Source organism: Panthera pardus, unplaced genomic scaffold (genome assembly GCF_024362965.1).
Source record: "Panthera pardus isolate Hobbes unplaced genomic scaffold, ASM2436296v1 HiC_scaffold_25, whole genome shotgun sequence".
Lineage (NCBI taxonomy): Eukaryota > Metazoa > Chordata > Mammalia > Carnivora > Felidae > Panthera > Panthera pardus.
The window spans coordinates 54,231,192-54,250,845 of record NW_026526821.1 but is presented as its reverse complement, the minus strand read 5'-3'; the positions used below and the strand labels follow the sequence as shown (position 1 = coordinate 54,250,845).

The following is a 19,654-nucleotide window of genomic DNA, read 5'->3' as shown; positions in this document are numbered from 1 at the left end:
CCCAGGCAGGTGTGATGCTGCCTGAAAAGCATGGCGGGGTCAGGCACTTTTACCATGCAAGTTAGCAGCAGTGTGTCTATTTTCTGGACGTCCCTGACTGATTGTGTGCCTCTCTTACACAAGTGATGGACAGCATCCAGAAGTCCCATTTTGGCTCTTCCAGTCAGTCGTCTGTTGAGTCTGTTTTGTGGGAGTAAAGCATACGTCTGTCTTGTCTATTGTGTGTCCAGCACCCAGCACAGTATGGGTTGGGTGACTTAACTTGAAGTCTGCCTAGAAGCAAGAATGGGGTGATGAGTTTCAGGGAACCTTGTCCTCTTTCCAGTGAGGAAGGTTTTGCTTGGAGAAGAGGTCCCGAGAGACATTTGTAGGTCCTCTGTCAGAAGATTCGTCTCAGGAAAGTGAGATTAGACCTCCTTGTTTGTTCCATCATAAAGTATTTTTTACCTAAAGCTGTTATGTTTGTTTACACACGCGCACACGCGCGCACACACACACACACACACACACACACACACACACTGTTTGATTGTCTCCTTATAATTTTTTTATTTCAATTTTTTTTTAATGTTTATTTATTTTTGAGAGAGAGATGAGACAGAGCGTGAGCAGGGTAGGGCCAGAGAGAGGGAGACACAGAATTGGAAGCAGGCTGCAGGTTCTGAACTGTCAGCACAGAGCCCGACACGGGGCTCAAACCATGAACCGTGAGATCATGACCTGAGTCGAAGTCGGACGCCCAACCGACTGAGCCACCCAGGCACCCCTCATAATTTTTTAATTGTAAAGCAGACATTAGCAGAAATTTTGGATAGCACGCATCTGTTTTAGACGTTACCTAGGAAAAGTTAGCTGATGTACATATTATATAGGTGAATTTTCTTGTAACTGAAGAAATAAAGAAACTCTGCTGTGTCATCTCATATTTGACTTTGGTCCCTCACCAGAATGAGGTCTTTAGAAGGACAGCAGGTGTTCTGTGCCTTATTTATGTACGGTGTTTGCACATAGTGGATATGTTGCACATTTTCATTGACTAAGCATGCCTTTGATTCTACCAGTGAGGTGACTGATACTGCCTCCAAGCAAACCTAGTCTCCGAGGCTAAGTAGAAGCCTCAACGTCCTAAAACTAGTGAGACGCAGACCTGGGATTTGCATCCAGTTTAAACAAAGTCCTTGTGTCCTTTAGAGCCTATGCAGAGGCATGGCCAACTTCATTACCTGGATTAATCTTCTTTCAGACAGCCCTTGTATTCGAATATTGAAAGTTGAGAGAATAAGGTTTCTTGATCTGGCCCTTTTTACTTTCTCGTCTTCCTCTGTAGTGGTGGTTCTTACCTGCGGCTGGCATTGTAATCACCAGGAGCTTTCACAAATTGTAGACATACTAATTCAGTGGATGTTAGGAAGGATCTGTTGAGAATGAATAGGCAAGCTAGTGCCCTTTCCGTTTCTGGATTACATGGTAAAAACACTCAAATGTTGCCTATTGTACATAACCTGAAGATACTCTGTATTTTGCCTACTTGGGAATCTGAGCGATGGGTTGTAAGGTGAAAGAGAAATTGAACTCATGAGCTGAGTCTGTTCTGTCCCTCAACCTCTCAAAGGTTTTGGCTTTGCATGTTTTTATGGGACAAATTACATGCATAGAGGCAGTTGTAAATTTCATTGTTTATTAATTTCAAGACCTAGTCCATAAAAGGTTGGTTGAACAAAATGGTGAATTCAGAGCAAGTTTGAAATCTCTTCCTGTTTCCTCTTGTGCACAAAATTACATTGTGGAGCGAAAGTTTATCATTTCATAATGTGTGTAAATGAAGGGATCAAAGCTTTTTTCTTTTTTGATGCTTACACTGGGTGAAGATTATCTGAGAAGACCTGGCAGACCAAGGAAATGGGTTTGACTTTCTGCCAGGTGGTCATTGAAATGTTTTTTCCTTTGTGCCCAGTTAAAAGGCTGGGCCTGTAGATTTTCACGCTCTCGTCTGGTTTCAGCTTTGGAAGTGCTTACACAGCTAATCTGGCATTTGTGATTATTTCTACTTTGAGCTCACCAGGAGGCTCTTTGGGGATATTCAGACAGAAATGACTTAATTGGATTTCAGCCCACACACAGTATTTGAATGGCTTTATGGATGACATTAATTGGGCAGCTGCCATAGGAAGTCATATATATATATATATATATTTGAACTCTAGAATTTCAAAGTACTCTTTGATTCATTCCCTCTCATTGAATCATTGCTAATTTATTTAACAAGTGAAATACTCTAGAAAAATTAATTTATAGCAGTAAAATTAAGAAATATGGTTCGTTAAGTAGAACCATCCTTTGGTTTTGGCATGGTTACATCATTATCTGTATTTAAGGCTCCATGTTCACACTCACAAGCTGGCTCAAGGACAGTTGTATAAGGGATTCAGGGTCTCTTGGATTGAAATTTGGGAGGAGAGGATTCTGGGCCAGATGGCACTGAATGCTGTAGGGTATTGGACAATTGCAACAGATCTTACAAATATAATTAAGGAAGTGAAAGTTTATTGGATGATAAATGTCGGATATTATCATTTTATCGAGCGCCTGCCATGTGGCCAAGCCATATGGACCTCAGCGTGTGGAGGTCCTTTCCTGGAGGCTCTTCCTGTCTAGATAGCCTTGAAATAGGAGAGTTTATGATTATAAAAGAGTGATTTCTTCAGAAACATCCTCCATTCCTGTAGAATGTCCCCAAAAGGAGAACATTTGAGTTCATGTCTGAGCAATGAGTTGGATTTGTCTGGACAGTGGCTTTGGGAAGCTGGAGGGGTAAAGATATTCCCAGTATAGGGAAAGAAATAGTAGACATAAAGGCACAGAATTGTGAAAGCATCTGGCATTTGGGGAAAATGGGGGTTAAACACACTCTGACCATTTTAGGAATATTTAAAAGTAGCTAAGCATACTTTCGGAACACAATATTATTAACACTTCTGTTCACTTGGAATAATCATAAATTTGTTCTGGAAGTTAAACTTTATAACTGTTAGCCTTTTTTTGATGGGAAAATTTAATTCACCCAGCTTCCTTTTCATTCCATATTTTATGGAATTTTATGGGATACATTTAGGGGATACTATATTATCTATATGAGCATCACCCCTAATTAAAAGTGGGAGAAACAAAAAAAAAAGTGGGAGAAACAAATCAAGTGTATTCAGTACCCATCAGAAATGAATGAAATAGGATAATATGCAGTGAGATTTTTTTTTTTTCCACACAGTTCCTTAGAAGCAAATTCGGGGCACGTGGGTGGCTCACTCGTTAAGCGTCCCACTTTGGCTCAGGTCATGATCTCACAGTCCGTGGGTTCGAGTCCCGCATCAGGCTCTGTGCTGATAGCTTAGAGCCTGGAGCCTGCTTCAGGTTCTGTGTCTCCCTCTCCCTGTGCCCCTCCCCCACTCATGCTCGGTCTCTCTGTGTCTCTCAAAAAAAAAAAAAAAAGAAGAAGAAACAAATTCATTCTGTGGGAGGCTTCTCAGTTACCAGTAATTTACCAAATTAAAACAAACAACCTTCCCACAAAATCTTCCTCCAGAGCTCAATTGTTCTCTAAACTTCCAGGGATTTCTCAGATGCCAAAGATCATGGACTCTTCCCAGTCTTTTTTGAGCCACTACCTTCATCTAATAGCTATAAAAATCATGTCCCCCACCCTCATCTTGAGAGTCCCGTTTTGGTTTCTTAAAAGGCCAATGATGTGATCTAGAACAAAAATGGGGTTTGAGTAGCCCTTCAGATCCCTGGAGTACTAAAATCTGCATCAGGCCCTATAGTTCACTCACTTAGGAATACGGTGGTTTAATCCTGAGTTAATGAGAACCTAGACCCTCCCCTGAACAGCTCTCTCTAGATGGTTCCATCCTGTGATGCCCATGCGTGTCAGCTGCAGGCTTAGCAGATTTAGTGTTCTCTCTAAAATTAATGTGTGGCACTAAAATAACGCCGAGGTGTTGAACTTGAAGGGCAGGGGAAATAAAGGATTTGAGATTTCTGATTTGATTAATTCTGGGCTTAGATTTATATAAAACAATGGAAATGTTCCTTGTAGAAAAAAAAAAAAAAAGGACTCTTGTTTTAGAGAAATACAGGAGAAGCATTCTCAATAGGGTAGTTTGGGGGCATGAATGCTGCCTTTCTGGGGTTGTGTAAGAGTGTCCGTCAGTGAAACCATGCCACCTGGAGCCACTGCCCAGGACTCATCTTCCCCACAGATGGTTATTCTTTTTAAAATCATTTTATTAAAAACCAGAAGAACAGCATTCAGTGCTTCGACTATTTTATGACTTTTAGTCTTAGTATTATATACCTATTCTCAGTTGAAGAAGTAGAGTGGGACCTTTTCTTTTTGAAGGGCCTAGAAGTGGAGGGAAGCACCATGCCTGTGATCCCAGGGAGGATCCCGCTGGAAAATGGAACCAGTGGAGGAGTGTCTGGGTAGCTCAGTCGGTTGAGTGTCCTACTCTTGATTTCTGCTCAGGTCATGATCCCAGCGTCATGGGGTCAAGCCCTTTGACTGGCTCTGCGCTGAGTGTGGAGCCTGCTTGGGATTTTCTCTCTCCCTCTCTCCCTCTCTCCCTCTTCCTCCCTCCCTCCCTCTTCCTCCCTCCCTCCCTCTCTTTTTCCCTCTCCCTCTCTCCCTCTGCCCCTCTTCCCTGCTCACACACACTCTCTCTAAAATAAAAAGGAGGGAAGGAAGGAAGGAAGAAATGGGACCAGTGGAAAGGATGGAAGTGGAGGACTGCCCTGATACATTAGTGCTTCCAATTTGTTTTGTCATTTACTGAATCACTGATTAATTGGGTTGCACCCTGGTACCAAGTACAGGGTCAGTCCTGGGTCTCTGCCCTTGAGAAAAGTTAGTCTTCTTCCATCTGATGAGTCCTTTGTACTAACTGCCCATTTGCTGGAAATGCCGGGGGTAGAGGGACATGTAAAACAGCATCAGAGAAATGAAATTTACAACATCCAGAATGCTAAATGTTTTGCAGGACAAATGACCCAGCTTCTTTAACAAATCATCATTAAAATAAAATAGATTTAAAGTGACTCGAAAGACATACAAAACATTGTAATTTATGGGCATTATTTGGATCCTGATTCAAATAAATCAGCTATAAGAAGACATTTATGAGGTGGCTTAGTTGGTTAATCCGGCTCTTGATTTTGGTTCAGGTCACAATCTCACAGTTACTGAGTTTGAGTGCCACATTGCACTCTGTGCTGATGGTGTAGAGCCTGCTTGGGATTCTCTCTTTCCCTCTCTCTTCTCTTCCTCTTCTCATGTGTGCACATGCTCTCTCTCTCTCAAAATAAATAAACTTAAAAAGACATTTATGAGCAAATTGGGAGAATTGGAACACTAAATGTGAGGCTTATATTAAGGAATTAATTGTTCTTTTAGGGGTAATAATGGAGTTGTACTTATCTACTGGTGGTACACACTTCAGTGTGTATAGATAAAATAATTTTTTGTGTGGGATTTGCTTTCAAGTCACCTAGTCGGGATTGGGGCAGAGTGATTGCCTATAGGTCCATAGGTGTTGAGGTTGAGTGTTACTGTACCTGGGGAGACATACCCTGGTTACTTCTGCAAATGGTTAAACATCTCCGTTAAAATGCAAAGTACGCTAATTATGGTACAGTATGGTGAATGTTGCAGTAGGACTTTGCACTGAGGAGGGAAGGCAAGACCTTCTATGTAGGGGACCTGGGAGCGTGTTCCCAGAGGTGGCAGTGTTTAAACTGGGTTTGAAAGAAAGAATATGTGTATGAAAACTGGAGAGTCTGTTCCTTTTGTGCCCAGGAGGAAGGAAGCCGGGAGATGCTGTGGGTTTTCTGGTGGATTTATTACTGACTGGTTCCTTCCATTCATTCATTCCTGCATTCATTTAGGGCATGTTTTTCAGGTTTCTGCGGTATGTGATGAGAACTGGTGAAGGAAATGGTATATTAGTTTGCCAGGGCTTCCATGACAAAAGACCACAGGCATTGACTGGCGTAAAGAACAGAAATTTATTTTCTCACAGTTCTGAGGCTGGAAGTCCAAGAGCACGGTGTTGGCAGGTTTGGTTTCTCTCCTTGGTTTGTAGATGGCTGCCATCTTGCTGCCTCCTCCCATGGTCATCCCTCTGTGCTCGAGCATTCCTAGTGTCTCTTCTCCTTCTTATAAGGACGCCAGTCGTATCAGATTAGCGTCAATCTCCATTTAACTTAATGACCTCGTTAAAGATCCTATCTCCAAATACTGTCACATTCTGAAGTACTACTGGGGGTTAGGACTTCAACAGAGGAATCTGGGGAGACACAATTCAAACCCAGAAGGAAGAGTGCTTAACTGACTCTGGAGGTATCCAGAAACTCTTTCGAGAGGAGGGGCCTTGAACAGCCTCTTGAAAGAGGGTAGGATTTCAGCCCTCTACTGGGCACTGGAACAGGGTGGGGAGGGAGCCGAGAATCTGCAGGAAGTTCCCAAAGATGAGGTGAAGGTGGGAGAGGGCTTTGGAGACCAAGGCAGTGAGCAGCCATCTTAGCAGTGGAGTTCTGAAATGGCAAAACCGGAATGGAGAGGAGGGCTGATGGTGAGGGCTTGTTTAGTGCCTGGGGCAGGGAGTATGGATGAGAGGAAGGGGAGAGAGCATGTGCCCTATGTCCTGGCTGGGCTTCCCTTCCGGAAAACCATGCAATGAAGAGAAATGGGAAAGGGGATGTGATTTTATCTAATAGATTAATGTCCTAATCACCAAAGTAAGACGTAGTTGTAAAAATGTTACAGAAAAGTTAAAAGTAAAATCATACTCCTCACCCCTGTTTCCACCCCATAAGCTTATTGGTTGTAACCACTGTTAACAACAGCCTGTGTCTGGCCTTCTTGCTTGCTTTTTAAGATTCTGTTTTTAAAAAGTGTAAATTAAAGAGAGAGAGAAAGAGAGAGAAGGAGGGAGGGGAGAGAGAAATAGGATTTGCTTGGGGTTCCTGGGTGGCTCAGTTGGTTGAGCGCCTGACTTCGGCTCAGGTCACGATCTCACGGATTGTGAGTTCGAGCCCCATGTCCGGCTCTGTGCTGACAGCCTGCAGCCTGCTTCTGATTCTGTGTCTCTCTCTCGCTCTGCCCCTCTCCCGCTCATGCTCACTCTCTCTTTCATTCAAGAATAAATAACACAAAAAAAAAATTAGAGAATTTGCTCACCTGTACCCCATTTGTCGACCTTGGTCTTTCTTCCATTTTCCCCCATTCTTTCAGTTCTTTATCCCCCAAAAGTAAAGGACTTGAACTTCAGCAAAATAATTAATAATTCTTACACATATTCATAGTTAAAAGCCTTTGAATTACCTGGCACACCAGAATTGTCTCAGATAAGATTTTAGAGTCTGTGTGTCTTGTTTTGTGTTGCCTTGCCTTCCCTGTCCGTCCATCCTGCCTTTTGAAACAAAAGGGGTTTTGCCCAAGTTTTATCCAGTAGTGCATGTTAGTGTTTAAGGTTTAGTTTTGTCAGTGTACCTTTTATGGGTATTGTAACTATCTGGACAGCAACGGGCCCGTGTCATAAAGAGTGCTAGTGAGCCTTTTAATAATGTGACGGCCATGCCTCATTTTGTTGCTCTTCGGTCGTATTGTGTTTTTCACGAATTGAAGGTTTGTGGCAACCCTGGGTTGAGCGAGCCTATTGGCGCCACTTTTCCAACGGCATTTGCTCACTTCACGTCTTCATGTCACGTTTTGGTTAAGGCTTGCAGTATTTCCAACTATTGCATTAGTATTACATTTGTGATTAATCACGGTGATCAGTGATGATGGCTGGCATTTTTTTTTAGCAACGAAGTATTTTTTAATTACGCACGTACATTGTTTTCTTAGACCTAATGTTGTTGCACACTTAATAGGCTGCATTATAGTGTAAATATAACTTTAAATGCACTGGAAAGCCAAAAAAAAAAAAAAAATTCATGACTTGCTTCTTGCAGTATTCATTTTATTGCAGTGGTCTGGAACTGAACCCTCAGTAACTCCAAGGTATGCCTGTATGTGTCATTAGATTGTCTAGCTATGGCGTTGAGGTGGATAGCAGGCTTTGTAGGCTGATCCCGAAAACTGATTTGGACAAGGGGGAAGATCTCAGGAGTAACACACCTTATCAGACCTTTTGGAGAATGGAGTTTTGTACCATCAACTATATAAACAAAAATCTTAACAAACCATTGGAAGTGGCGTTGCTAATCAAATTCCTATCTGTTAGAATTTTTAGGCAGTGGACTGTAAAACTTAAATTCATATTAAGATTTGCATTATGACTTTTTTGTCATGGTATTTTAGATAAGCCTTAATAATTTTTTTGGTACCGCACCATCAAGTTTTGATAATTCTTAAATCCACTTGTACGTCAAAGCCGCAGAATTGGAGCTGAAGGACCCTTGTCCTGAAGGAGGAAACAGAGGCACAGAGTCATACAGGGCATTGGGTCACTGAACCAGGCCTGGGACCCCATTCTGATCTGTGGACTAATGCCACTTTTTGTGATCTCCTTATATGTGGTTGACCCCATTGCCCGCAGTTTCAGTCCTACAAGGCAGAAATTTCCATTATTTTAGAACGTAGAAACCTCAGAGCTTAAAATCTGACCCATTTTCGCTCCTCTCCAAACACCTGCCTTAGCCATATGTGATGGCACTTTGTGGCTGTTCAGAGAGTTAGAAATCAGTACTTCTTTTTTTTTTTTTTTCCATTTTCATTAATGAACTTCTAATCAACAGATATAATCAACTGATAACCAGCATTGTCATTTAGAACAGATAGAAAAGCAGCCCAATGCAGAAAATCTTGGAGTTTGTTAGGGCGCCTGGGTGGCTCAGTAGGTTAAGCATCCAACTTCGGCTTGGGTCATGATCTCATGTTTCGTGGGTTTGAGCCCCGTGTCAGGCTCTGTGCTGATGGCTCAGAGCCTAGAGCCTGCTTTGGATTCTGTGTCTCCGTCTCTCTCTTTGCCCCTCCCCCATTCACGCGCTCTCTCTCTCTCTCTGTCTCTCTCAAAAATAAACACACACACACATACACATACACACACACATAAAAATTAAAAAGAAAAAAACTTGGAGTTTGTCTTGCTCAGGACTGCTTTATCTTGAGTAAGAATCCTAATTTCATGGGACTTTTTGAAATTTGGACCCTTGCTTATGGCCTTCCATTACTCTCTGGGCCCTGACTGGGGACCACTGTGCATGGTGTGAGTCCACATGGGGGAAGAAACCAGGGTTGAATTTTAGCCAGGCCACTCAAGGAGACTTTTGTATAGCTTTGTTCAGTGTCTGAAACTAGCACTTTCCCACCAGAATAAAGTTTTCCACCAAGTAGCTTGGTAGGAATGAAACATAGTTAGTTCTGCCAGAAGTCACCAAGATAGCCTGGCCCCATGTCCTTCTGGTCAGGCAGGGACCCTGCATATTCATTCTGAGCTGGATGTCAGCTTGGGCCACTGTAGGGCCTATGTGCTCTGAAGAGGGGTCTCACGTGGAGAGGACAAAGAGGGGTAAGAAAGGGCGAGATGAGGCTGTGACATTTGGGAGCCCAGAGGGCCTAAAATTTAGGGGTCTGGAGGTTTCTCGTGGTGCATTTGGTATGTGTAACATTGGGTTGTGATGCTCACCTGATGTAACCTGCGACTCTTTTGGTTGTGTGCACTACTCAACCCAGTCAGATGATGTTTTTCAGTAATTCTTTTTGCTGCATTAACATCTAAGAGAAACGGTTCCTTTGAAAATAAGGTGCTGTGTGCCTTCGTGGGCTTGCTTCTTTGACGCAGCATTATGCTGTCCCTACCTGATTGGAGAGGCTGAAGCTGGCCTCCCAGTGTAGCAGATACTCCAGACCGATGGCGGCGGCAGTCAGTCTCTGCCTGAGTCTCCAGGCTCTACCTGTTAGTGGTGATCTTTTCTGAGGAGAAAGAGCATTGGCAGGGCTCTGAAATCAGGCCGGGGCGCCTGGCTGGCTCAGTCAGTAGAGCGTCTGACTTTGCCTCAGGTCATGATCTCACCGTTCGAGGGTTCAAGTCCCGTGTTGGGCTCTGTGCAGACAGCTCAGAGCCTGGAGCCTGCAGCCTGCTTCGGATTCTGTGTCTCCCTCTCTCTCTGCCCCTCTGCCGCTCATGCTCTGTCTCTCTCAAAAATAAGTAAATGTTAATAAAAAAATTTCAAATCAGGCCAGCGTAGGTTTAGATTCTGGCTGTGGGCCATCTCGTGGCTTAGTCCCTGAGCTGTATGATAAGATTTCTCTCATTGGGTTGCTGTGAAGGGGGAGCACCAGTGCAGTGTCTCACTGGGACCAGGACAAGCTCTTCTCGTCTCTGCCTGTTACTCTGTTTCTGTGAATCAGGGAGAAGGAGAGGTGGTATCCCCTGAGCACCAGTATGAGCCTTCAGGAGATTTGAATGGTCCGGGAACAGTGGCCAGCTGTAAAATAGGTAGAGCTGAGCGTCCCCACACACAGCTTTGGGCCATCAGCAGAACGGGGCGCATCCCCCCTTGCTAATCCTTCATGACTCCCCTGGAGTAAAGCGCATTAGTGATGGACGTCACCACTGGACCTCCATGCGGGGCTAAGGTATGAAGGACACCGCCCGGGACCTCCGGTGTCTGGTGCTGTAGCAGGCACTGGAAGTCTAAATTAGACTAAGGTCGGCACTGGTGGCGGGGCAGGCCCTGGCCCCAGGACCCATAGTGCTCCCAGAATTGCAGATCGAGGTACCGAGGCACGCAAGCCCAGAGCACACCCTCCCAGTTGAAACAGGTGCTGTAGCCAGATGCCCCCAGAAGACCGGGGAGAAGCCCCAAGTTGTGGCTCAGGTTTTTCACAAACATATTTGAGAAAAAGAAAATGTCAGTGTTACAGACAATTCAGAAAATCCTGTGGATTTCGCGGTGACAAAATGTTGCATTATTAGGAGTCCAAAGTAATGTGGAGGGGAGATATGTTTGGTATCAGGGTTCATTGCTTTCTGGTTCTACCTCTTCGTCATCTGTTTCTAAAGGGAGATGCACATGGTGCTAGTGGAGAAATATTTTCAAAGGAAAACCTAGACGCGTTTCGTATATTCCCGTCTGTGTGCAACACACTCTGTAGACTGTCCTTGAGTCAATTCTTGGGCGAGAACCTTCTGCAGTCCAGCTGACCTTGTGCTGGGTAGCGTTTGCAGTCTGAGGTGGTTTTTGCATAAGAGTGTATGCTTTCCTGATGGGTTTAAATCTTTGTACTTAAGATCTGATTGGAAATGTTTGTCCTTACCAGAGGTTTTGAATACGCCAATAGCCCCACATTAAATAAACATAGGACGTGGGCAGGGTACATTTAAACCCAGGATGAGACAGGTCTTGATCCCTCTGTTTATTTCCATTGAAGGCTTATGCTTTGTGCATTGACCGTTTGTCTGTGAAATGCTTTTCTCTGGGAAAACACTGCAGCCTTCCTTTTTCACACTTGAATCCCAGATAGCCATTCGTGGATTCGAGCCCCGCATCGGGCTCTGTACTGACAGCTCAGAGCCTGGAGCCTGCTTCAGATTCCGGGTCTCCCTCTCTCTGTTCCTCCCCCGCTCTCACTCTGTCTCTCTCAAAAATAAATAAAGGTTAAAAAAAAAAAAAAAAAAAAAAAAAAAAGAATACTTGCTCAGGACCTGAGTCCGGATACTAAAACTTCTATTTCTGGAGATCCTGTCATTTGATTGTAAACATGTAGCAGAGAGAAGGGTGTAATTGTCCTGGTACACGTCTTGCCCAAACCTAGTATTTCTTTTGTGCTGCGGCATCACCTTTTCCTTGCATTAAATCATATATATATATATACATATATATTTTTTAAGGTCTGCAGTCTTTAAAATAATGCTAGAGAGTGCATAAAGAGGAAATTAATTTTTTAATCAAAATTTATGAATGTGCCATTCAACGTTTTTATGAAAGCCCTACTTGAATTATCTTTTTCTATTGGACTAAAATAGAATTTGATTTTTTCCATGGGGTATTTAACGTTTTGGGTCATAATCATGCTAGGGATGAATAAATAGATCTTCTCTGAGTGAACTGTCAGGACCGATCCCCTCTGGGTCTGAAATGTAATTAAAACTGTCAGTGAACTCTCTTGGAGGTCCACAGAGCTTCAGGGTCCCCTCAGCAATGCTGGGCAAGGACTGAAAAGAGCCCCCCAAGTGCAGAGAACGTAAGGCAGCAGCAGACTCCCCCAGAGCAAGGGGGAGAGGCCACAGGTCATCTCCGTCAGGCTGCTCTTGTCCCCACTTCCTTGTGGTTTCTGGACGTTATTCTCAGATTTCCTGCAGGGATGGTTTGTAGCACAAGGCTGTGGGGTCCAGTAGGGGATCTCTCCCAGTAAATGGCCAGTGCAAGAGACCTCCGAGACAGAGGAGTGAGTCTCTAAATTTAAACATCCCTGCTCTCTGCAACCCTTCTCCCTTCATTAGGCTCTCAGACTTGCTTCCTTTCCACCGGGCAACCTTTCTTTTGTTTCCAGAAGGCTTGGAAGGCTGTGGGGAGGAGCCGTCTTGGGGAAGAGGGCTGAAGAATCTTGGGAACTTAGGTGCCTGGGTTATGGCTAGCTGTCCCCACCGTCCCCATCTCTTTCCTCCATAGAGGTACCTGACTGCCTCAGAGGTACCAGACAGGGATCTGAAGGTGGAGGAGGAGGACGTTTTTGTTTGGGCAGGGGTCAGTAGGTACAAAGCAACTTTCTTCTGGGGTGTATTGAAAATATTGGACCCTCATGCACTGCTGGTGGGAATGCAAACTGGTGCATCCACTCTGGAAAATAGTGTGGAGGTTCCTCAAAAAATTAAAAATAGAATTACCTTACGACCGAGCGATGACACTACTAGGAATTTATCCGAAGGATATGGGAGTGCTGATGCATAGGGGCACTTGTACCCCAATGTTTATAGCAGTGCTATCAACAATAGCCAAGGTATGGAAAGAGCCCAAGTGTCCATCAACTGATGAATGGATAAAGAAGATGTGGTTTATGTATACCATAGAATACTACTCAGCAATGAGAAAGAATGAAATCCTGCAATTTGCAACAATGTGGATGGAACTGGAGGGTATTATGCTAAGTGAAATAAGTCGGGCAGAGGACAGTGATCATATGTTTTCACTCATACGTGGAATTTGAGGAACTTAACAGAAGACCATGGGGGAAGGGAAGGGGCAAAAAATTAGTTTCAGAGGGAGGCAAACCATAAGAGACCCTTAAATACAGAGAACAAACTGAGGGTTGATGGCGTGGGGGAGAGGGGAAAATGGGTGATGGGCGTTGCAGAGGGCACTTGTTGGGATGAGCACTGGGTGTTGTATGTAAGTAATGATTCATGGGAATCTACTCCCGAAACCAAGAGCACACTGTATACACTGTATGTTAGCTAACTTGACAATAAATTCTATTTAAAAAAGAAAATTACTGGTTTCAGGCAAATAATTTTCAGGCAGTTAACTTAAAATCAAACGAGCACGTGGTCCTAATAAATGTGTTTTTTTCTGTTTCCTTTCAGAATTCATATGTTCCTTCTATACAAGTGATTCCCCAGATCATAATCCTCTGCTGAGATTTGGGTTGGATTCAAGAATCTGGAGAATTCCTGCAGCTTTGTAACTTCAGGAGGTGTGACCAGCTGAGAAATTCACCTTTTGAGGAGTTCTGCATTTTGCCAGTCATCTCTTATAACTGAGTGCCAAAGGTAAGCCTGTGATTTCCTGCTTAAAACAGCTGGGAGAAGTTGGTGCTTTCGCCTCAAATGCTCGATTTGCATGGTAGGTTTTCCATTAGTAAAATGACAAGAAGTGTGGCCCTCATGTATTGAGCTACATAAACTGTAAGTTTTCAAGGGCCCTGGTTCAAAAATGAGTTGACTGTTCCTGCATCAGCACATGATGGCATTACTTGAGTAACCAGGAAGCAGAATGGTGGGTGTCCCCCCACTTATAAAACGCCCTGTGGCAACAGCTCAAGGTGGCCTTGAGTCTGTACAAGTCGAGGCCTTCCTTGTGCTGCTCTGGGACTATGAGATAAATAAGAACTGCCTTCAGGATGCTTTTGGTCTGGTAAAGGTTCGTTCCAACTGTGACGCCTAGAAGAATAGTCTACGTGTAAATGTGCAAACAGATAAAGGATTCTGGGGAAAATTCTGCTTGTTTGTATGAGAAATCTGCTCGCACGTGTTAAAACTGTACCCGTAATACAGCATGTGGGCTCTGAGATCCAGGGATCCTGTAATAGCCGTTCCTGGGCAGAAACATGTAGTCTGTATAACAGAAATATTTTTCAGCCCTAACAAATCATTTGGGACATATGATTGAAATTGTAAGGGTTGTGGTTTGGTAGTGTGGTTAATCTGGTGTTCTGTCTCTGGCTGGGCCGTAGGCAGGCTTTATGAAGAAGGTACAGTTTGGAGGTGGGAACACCCAATTCACTAGCTTTTCCTCAGACCCTTATTTTGCTTGTGTTATTCACAAATTGTTTTAAACTGTTCTTGAATCTATAACTTTGGGCTGTAGAATCTCTTGGTATGATTTCTGTAAGTTTATTAATTTAATATAGATGAGAATTAGCTTTCATCTCATCTAAAACTGCTGCTAAAATTTTTGTAAGTGGGTTTTTTTTTTCCCCTTTAACGACTTTTTTTTTTTTTTGGAGGCTTCTTAATTTTACTTCTGCTCCTTTTTGAAGTGTAGTAACCTGAACAGCACAGAAATAATAGGTAGTATTTCATAAGAGTAGGATTAAGTGTCTGGGTGTCTTCAGCTTATTATTATCCTTTATGATTTCACTTGGAGGAAATGACATGTCCCATTTATTTAGAGTGTTGTTCATTGTGATTTCCAGGTCTAGGGCTTGGTTTGGAATTGAGAGCTTGAAGGTCATATTGTGTAGCTGAATTCTGTGCCCTCCTTCCTCTCTCCCACTGTGCTTAAAGTTATCCTGACCCTGTGCCCCCTGGACTGGTCTCTTACTAGCTTTACATAGCCTCATGCGTCGATGGGGCATTCCCAGGTTTCTCCTTCAGACCTGATGTAAGATAAACACCATTGGCATGTTTCATGTCCAATCCTAGGAGATTTCCATTACACAGAAAAGCTCTTACCCTTTGCAAATCAATTTTTTATAATAGTCATTGAAGTGGAACCTTTTAAGACTTAGTCTTTTATAAATGCAGTCACTTATTTCATGGTAATAAGCGAGAAATTAGTGAAAATCCTCAAATCTGATCGTCAGGATTCATCAGGAATTCATCAGTATTAGAATGTGACACTTAATGGCATTAACACACTTCATGTTATCACTTCAGTTATTCTGAAAGTGTCTCGTTCGGAGAGTGGTAAGGCAGAGAAAGTAACGTGCTCACTCCTAGCAGTATATTCTGCACGAGTGCCCTGCAGGTATCTATTACTATTAGGCAAATGGTTGATTCCTGTGTACAGTTAGATAGAGAACCATTCATAACCATGAAAAGATACTTACAGAGATATCTATACACATATTATTTTAACTAGTTCATTTCTATAAGCTCATGACATCCATGACCAAAAAACCCTGATTGACTTATTAAGAATTACTTTTGTGGTTTAGATAAATGTCCAGTGGGAAAATCATTAGATGTATCCATTTGTATAATAAATATTTATTGTGAGCACCAACTAGATTCTAAACCATTGACCGTTTTAGCACTGTGTTTTAGCAGCTACAAAAATAGATAAAATAAGCTCTAGAAAGCCTTTCTCATGCCCTTGTGGGATGAGACTGGACCCTGACAGCTGTGGCTGGTTTCTTACAGTGAGTCCCTGGTGCACATGGCAGGGCGATCTGGCTGGCCCTCAGAGAGGAGTCTGGAAAAACCAGAGGATGCTCTGTTTGGAGTGAGTTTTGAAGAATGAGGGCATGTGTGCACCGAGGCATACTGGGTCCCCTTGGCAAGGACAAGCTAGGTGAATTCACTGGGTAATGGATCTTAGAGTTTCCAGATCATTTAAGCAATATGGGTGGGGACCCAGCATGCTCTTTGGTCAGTGGTCTTTCAATTGCCAGCAGGAAAAGGGCACATTTTGGAAAGAAGTGACAGCCGTGCTAGCCTGGTAAGGTGGTTAGTGGGATGTCAGCCTCGAATGAATTGCCCAGTTATTGGGACACAAAGTTTGCCCTGTCCTAGCGCAGACCTGCACCTAGGGCCGGGCTGAGGGTGGAATGAATGAAGACGGTGGAATGTCCATGCTCCATCTCAGAGGGGCCCAACTGGAGTCCCAAGCCCCTGTTTACCAAGTTGTGCACTTCCCTGCCCCATATTGTCTTCCCTGGAGCCTCCCCCACTTTGAGGTTGAAGAGCAGAATCTTGGGAACTCCCTAACCTTGACCCTGCCTATTTTGCGAAGTGGAGACCATGGGAGAAGCCTGGCAGCAGACCCTTTCCCATTTACATTAGAACTGTTAGAGAATGCCTAGCCTGTACTTAACTCTTCTCATGTATGATTGAGAATCGACTGGGGTTCATGGTCGTTGGAGGCTGGCTGGCGTTTACTGGGGATGAAAGACATGAAAGGGCATGGCACACTATGCTGAAAATCTCTCATCTTTTGAGAAACGATTTAGAACCATTTTCAGGACAGAAGCTTAAGGGGTAGAAGGATCATGGTGTTACGGGGCAGGAAAGACCGTGGCTTAGGTGAGAAGACTCGTGAGCGAAGTGAAGGAAAGGAGACGAAGATTTCAGACCGTCAATTTGCTGATAGGAGTATCGGAGAGCAGATGTTAGCGGGGATCCTGTCCACATCATTTCCTTTATTCTTTTTTTCAGTTTTCTGGAGGTCTAATTGACAAAATTGTGAGATACTGAAAGCATACTTCATGGTGATTTGATACACCATATACACTGTGAAAGAATCCTGACCATCTAGTTAATTAACACGTCCATCACCTCACATATTTCTCTTCTCCTGTGTGTATGTGAGAACATTTAGGTTCCCTCTTAGCAAATTTCGATTAAATAATGCAGTGTTATTAACTGTAGTCACTCTGTTATACATTAGATCCTTAAGCTTTATTTATCTTCTAGCTGGAAGTGTGTCCCTTTTATCAACCTCTGGCTGTTTCCTCTAACCTCAGTCCCTGGCAACCACTTTTCTACTCTGTTTCTAGGAGTTTGACCTCCCCCCCCCCCCCCCCCCCCGCCAGATATCACATATAAGTGATACTACACAAGATTTGTCTTTCTCTGCTGGCTTATTTCACTTAGCATAATGCCTCAGGGTCCATCCGTGTTGTCAAGAATGGCAGGATTTCCTTTTTTTTTTTTTTTTTTTTTTCCACGGCTAAATGTTATTCCATTATGCATAAACACCACGTCTTAATCCATTCATTGCTGGATAGACACGTAGGTTGTTTCCGTATCTCGGCTATTGTGAATAACAATAGCAGTGAATTTGGGGGTGCACACATCTCTTTGATATCCTGTTTTCGTTTCCTTTGGATAGATATCCAGAAGTGGGATTGCTGGATCATATGGTACTTCTGTTTGTAATCTTTTGAGGAATCTCCATGGTGTTTTCCACAGTGGCTGCACCAACTTACTTTCCTATCAACAGTGAGAAGGTGCTTCCTTTTCTCTACATACTTGTCAATACTTGTTGTCTCTTGTATTTTTGCTAATAGCCATGCTAACAGGTATGATGAGGTGATATCTCATTGTGGTTTTGATACATTTCCCCGGTGATTAGTGATGTTGAGCGCCTTTTCATGTACCTGTTGGGCATTTAGATATCTTCTTTGGAAAAATATCTGTTCAGATCCTCTACCTATTTTTTGTTTGTGTTTTTGCTACTAAGTTGTATGAGTTCTTTATATATTTTGGATATTAGCCCTTCATCAGATAATGTGATTTGTATTTTTCCCCATTCCGTAGGTTACTTTTCACTCTGTTTATGGTTTCCTTTGCTATGCAGAAGCTTTTTAGACTGATGGAGTCCCACTTGTTTATTTTTGCTTTTGTTGACTTTTGCTTCCAAAAACACATTGCCAAGACCAATGTCAAGGAGCTTACCGCCTATGTTTTCTTCTGGGAGTTTAATGGTTTCAGGTCGTATATTCAAGCCTTTAATCTACTTTGAGTGAATTATGTCTATGGTGCAAGATAGTGGTCTAGTTTGATTCTTTTACATGTGGCTGTCCAGTTTTCCCAACACCATTTATTAAAGAGACTATTCTTTCCCTGCTGTATATTCTTAGCTCCTTTGTTGGAAATTAATTGATCATCCACGTATGGGTTTATTTTGGGGCTCTTTGTTCCATTGATCTATGTGTCTCTTTTTATGCCAACACCATACATTTTTGATTACCACAGCTTTGTAATATAGCTTGAAATCAGAAATCCATGCCTCCAGCTTTGTGAGTCTTTTTTGGTTTTTTTTGTTTTTGTTTTTTTTCCCTCAAGGTTGCTTTGGCTATTCAGGATCTTTTGTGGTTCCATACAAATTTTAAGATTGTTCTATTTCTGACAAAAATGCCATTGGAATTTTGATAGGGATTGCACTGAGTCTGAAAATGGCTTTGGGTTATATGGACATTTTACCAATATTAATTCTTGCAATCCATGAGCATGGAATATCTTTCTGTTTGTGTTTTCTTCACTTTGTTTCATCAGTGTCTTACAGTTTTCAGTGTATTGATATTGTACCTCCTCAGTTATATTTATTGCTTAGGTATTTTATACTTCGTGATGCAATTGTAAATGAGATCGCTTTCTTAATTTCTCTTCCTGATAGTCCATTGTTAATGTAGAGGAACAGAACCGATATTTGTACAGCATATTGATATTGTATATTGCGACTTCATTGAATTTGTTTATCACGTCATCTGCAAATAGTGACCGTTTTTCTTCTTCCTTTCGGATTTGGGTGCTTTTTGTTTCTTTTTCTCGTCCAATTGCTCTGGCGAGGAATTCTAGTACTATGTTGAAAAGTGGCAAGAGTGGACATACTTCTCTCGTTCCTCGATCTTTGGGGAAAAGCTATCAGTTTTTCCACTATTAGGTATGTTATTAGCTGTGAGCTTTATTATGTTGAGTTTACATTGCTAAAAAATACTGCAGTATTGATTCTACCACAGTTAACCTGGTGGTGGAGTTGATGGGAACCTGCTTTAACCTACTGGACACTTTTCAGTCCAGGTTTGCTCAAGTACAAGGGCTCTCAAACATCTGCACCTGTGCTCTCATTTGTACCCCATGCTTGGAGTGTGATGCTTATAATGCAGGGCAGCATTCCATACAGATGGCACCACCCCTGGAGAGGGTGGCCGTGCCTCTCTCTCCCTGTTCTGGGCAGCCAGTGAATCTGAAAAGGGATTTCACTTGACTGTAATATCTTTGTGCATCTTAGCAAATTTCACATTATTGCATATTAGATTTGCTGCAATATTCTAACCAATTATGGTCTGAAAGTGGATATTTCTCTGTGTACCAAAGAAACACATTTTATTTTATTTTATTTTTATTTTTTGTAGCGTTTATTTATTTTTGAGACAGAGAGAGACAGAGTTTGAACGGGGGAGGGTCAGAGAGAGAGGGAGACACAGAAT

General features: G+C 42.8%; 1 protein-coding gene across 4 annotated transcripts in view; it reads left to right on the top strand.

The window, feature by feature from the left end:
- Positions 1-19,654, top strand: part of NCK2 (NCK adaptor protein 2) — a 153,286-nt gene that overhangs the window by 64,855 nt on the left and 68,777 nt on the right. For all 4 annotated transcript variants that reach the window (XM_053890498.1, XM_019428485.2, XM_053890497.1 and 1 more), the window contains exon 2: positions 13,584-13,769. The gene's annotated coding sequence lies outside the window, so the exon portion shown is untranslated. The remainder of the gene's footprint in view (positions 1-13,583; positions 13,770-19,654) is intronic.